Raw genomic sequence first — 3696 nt, forward strand, 5'->3', positions numbered from 1 at the left:
AGGAGGAGGAGCAGCCGGTACAGTCGCATCCGGCGTGGTGGGAGGGATAGGCGCTCGCCCACCTTCGTTCCTCCCTCTCCCTGCACTGTATCTTCCCCCTCTGGATCCCTGTTGTCCCCCTGGGCCTGCTATCCCTCTCACGATCGACGCGTAGGGAACACTCCCTTCACGCCTCCCCTAAAAATCCCTAGAGAACTTGAAGATCTTCAGAACCGGGAGCCAATCAGATCGACCTACAGGGTGAAAGTCATCTACCGAGAACTCTCCTGATTGGAACAGATCCCTCCGCACCCAGACCAGATCAGAGAAATCCCTTCGGTGGCAGCGAACCCTAGTTGTGTTGTATTTATCCTCTCTTGCTGCCCACCGTGTAGGCGGGTTTTGAGAATGTGTCTTCTCCTTATGACCCAATTTTCCGATTCCCCCTTCTCTGCCCACTGGCCCTCTCTCGCAGGAGTCTCTGGCAGGTGGGGTCCTCCTCCCCGCGCCTCTGGTCGGAGAGCGCAGCAATAGCGACGGGGAGGGTGGCCGCATCCGCTGGCGCGCAGCACCATGAGTCAAGACGCCCTCTCTGGATGTCGGAATCTCCATGGATCCAACGCAAAACGAATCAACTAGGGACTCAAACTCACTGCAGATGGACGAATATCTCACTCAGGATCTCTGAACAGTGCCCACCTCCCGCGCTGAATGCGGGAGCAGGATTCCGCCTCGCGGGCAGCCCAATTTAGAATTAGCTCTGTCGTCAGGCTTCCGAGCGCGAAGATCCTCTCCCGCTCCGCCTCGTTGGTGCGCGACATCGCACGGAGCGCCAGACTGCGGCGAGCATCGGTGACGGCCCTTGCTACTCTCGCCGCCTTCCTCTCCAATCGGCCGAGCTCCACTATCAATCCCACTATCTCCATATCTGATGTGCCTGCCCTGGTCGCGCTCATCTTCTCGCAGCACACCCGCGCGTCGAGGAGAGGCCTGGATTACCCACCCCAGCCCCTCTGCCGACCTGCTCCCAAAGTGGGAGGTCGCACCGGAACGGCACACTACCCTCAGCGATCCGCCAGGGAACGGCGAGGGACAGCAGCGCTGGGTCCGTAGCGACGAGGGCGCGAGCTGCGGCGAGGAATCTAGCGGCGGCGAGGGAGCGAGCTGCGGCAAAGTCCCGAGCGGTGGCATGGAGCTGCGAGCTGCTTCACGGCGACCTCTCACTCTGTGCAAGGTTAGCTATACCTTCCAAAGCATATGAATGGAAACTGCAATCGCTTCATCTCTAACATACACGGGGTGGGTGCCCAATCAGTAAGCACTGAGCACTCGTGATATCAAATAGAGATGGGAGATCAGGCGATCAACGAATGTTTGTTTGTTCTTGCTAGGAAACAGGGGTTTATATAATACTCCCTCTGTCCCATAATATACGAACATTTTTCAAGCTAACATAGTTTGAAAAACGTTCTTATATTATAGGACAGAGGGAGTAATTAAGTAAAGAGTGTAGATAATTAACTATGCGTGTCACATTATTGCAGAGGTCATAAAATATGCTTTCGATAGCAGCCTTTGCGGTTTAATTAATCATAGTCTACAAAGCAGGAATATTGGAGACATGATATTATCCATTGTATCCACTTGTACTCTGGTCAGAACTTAGAATCCGTATAACAACTCTCAAGATAAGGGCAATGTCGGTTTCGTGCCAAACAACATGTTAACTCGTTAAGGTGGTTGTCGTGATGCGCTAAGCAATAAATTAAGTTCCATACTGTCATTAGCTTAACTGTTTTCCTGCCGGAGGCGCTAGTTACTCTAATCATCCCCGTGATGCACGCCTTATTATTACCGAATAGTTTTGTTTTAGTTTATGAACAAAAGTTCCCCGCCAAACACACACACGCATGCGCGCGTCTTTGCCTAAATAAAACACAAGTCAACAACTACAAGTTCATCAAATGTAAACGAGCAAGGTTGCTGAAATGGTCATACACGTTTTTAGCACTCTCGTTTCATTTTTCTCCTCTGAAATGATTCCCCTTCCTTTTATTTGGAGCGACGTGGAAAACACCCCTAGGTTTTGAAAGTCAAACAGCATCCATAGAAAGTCTGAAGAGTTCTCAGGAAACTACGTTGCAGAATTTGACAGTTATGTACATGCACGCATGTTGCCTGTTTTGCTTCGGAGTACACTACAACAATGGCGTTCCGATTCCTCTCTCAAAAAAAATGGCGCTCCTATAATTCCTAGCTAACTGTACTGTTCATACGAATTGCAGCCAAATTGTGAATTCCAGACAGAGAATCCCCCAACTATCGATCGTTCATCGGACTTACCGACACGCGAATCGAATTGGACAAGAAGATCAAGCCGGAGGATAGCAGTTACCTCGCTGCTCTGGGCATCATGGCCTCCAGACTTGCCTACGAGAACGAGCTGGTCATCAAGAACGTCGTCGAAAACCATTGGCTCATGAAATTCCTCGAGTTCTTCAACTGCTGAAACGGTAAGATTTCAGGGCACGCGAAACATGAAGCATGCATAGAGTAGTATGGCAACACACGTTTGGCTAACGTGCAACAAACATGTGTTCTTTGCCTCCTGGCAGAATTCCGAGGGGATCGAGGCGATTACACGACGCAGGCTTTCATGTTCGCCGACAAGCCGGCCAACGCCGACCTCGTCATGCTGGCGTTTCGCGGTACGCAGCCGTTCGACGCGGAGGATTGGTGCATGGATATGGACCTCTCGTGGTACGAGATCCCTGAGGTGGGCAAGGTTCACGGCGGCTTAATGAAGGCGCTCGGGCTGCAAAGGAATGCCATCGGCTGGCCAGCGAAGATCGAAGCAACCAAGGAGAGGCCATTTACCTACTACCCCGTCCGCGACACGCTGAAGAAGTACCTGGGCGCCGCGCTCGCCGTGCTCTTCCCGGCCATCCTCGCCCTGCACAGCGAGCACGACTTGCTGGCCAGGCTCCACGGCGTGTACACGTACGAGCAGCCGCGCGTCGGGGACGCGCGGCTTGGTGAGTTCGTGGAGCGCCACTTGGACACACTGGGCTTGGTGAGTTCGTGGAGCGCCACCTGGACACACTGGCGGGGAGGGGGAGGTACTTCCGGTTCGTCTACTGCAACGACATCGTGCCGAGGGTGCCATACGACGGCCTGTTCAAGCACTTCCGCCGGTGCATATACTTCGACGGCTACTACAAGGCGCGGGCCATGGATGAGGATCCCAACATGAACTACTTCTCGCTCGCGTTCGTGGTGTCCAAGTACGTGAACGCGGCGTGGGGCTTGCCCGGGGGCTCGTCATCAGGCACGTGGACGGGGCGGAGTACGCCGAGGGGTGGACGATGAGGGTCACCCGGGCGGTCGGGCTGATCATCCCCGGCCTACTGGCCCACGTGCCGCAGGACTACGTGAACGCCACCAGGCTCGGGGCCGCGTCGCTCGACCTGCTTCTCCGTGACCATTAATTGGTTACTACTCCAAGTTTTCTTTTTGTCATTGGCTAGAGAACAGTCGACTGAAAATAATATTTGAGTTAGTCGACTGACCCAAAACCTGTTTTAGTCGATTATTAACTAGCCAAAATTTTCTTGGGTGGTTAGTGCCTTAGTGGATCACCGGTGCATGCATGCATCCCCTTTCACCAACTAAATAATAAAACTGTGTTCAACTACTACGCGTGCTAATGATCGATCG

At 53.2% G+C, this 3696-nt stretch overlaps 1 pseudogene; it reads left to right on the top strand.

Moving 5' to 3' along the window:
* The first annotated feature begins 1326 nt into the window (after positions 1–1326).
* LOC123157703 (triacylglycerol lipase OBL1-like) lies at positions 1327–3467 on the top strand (annotated as a pseudogene).
* Positions 3468–3696: the final 229 nt, after the last annotated feature.

The sequence above is a fragment of the Triticum aestivum genome, chromosome 7B (genome assembly GCF_018294505.1).
Source record: "Triticum aestivum cultivar Chinese Spring chromosome 7B, IWGSC CS RefSeq v2.1, whole genome shotgun sequence".
Taxonomy (NCBI): domain Eukaryota; kingdom Viridiplantae; phylum Streptophyta; class Magnoliopsida; order Poales; family Poaceae; genus Triticum; species Triticum aestivum.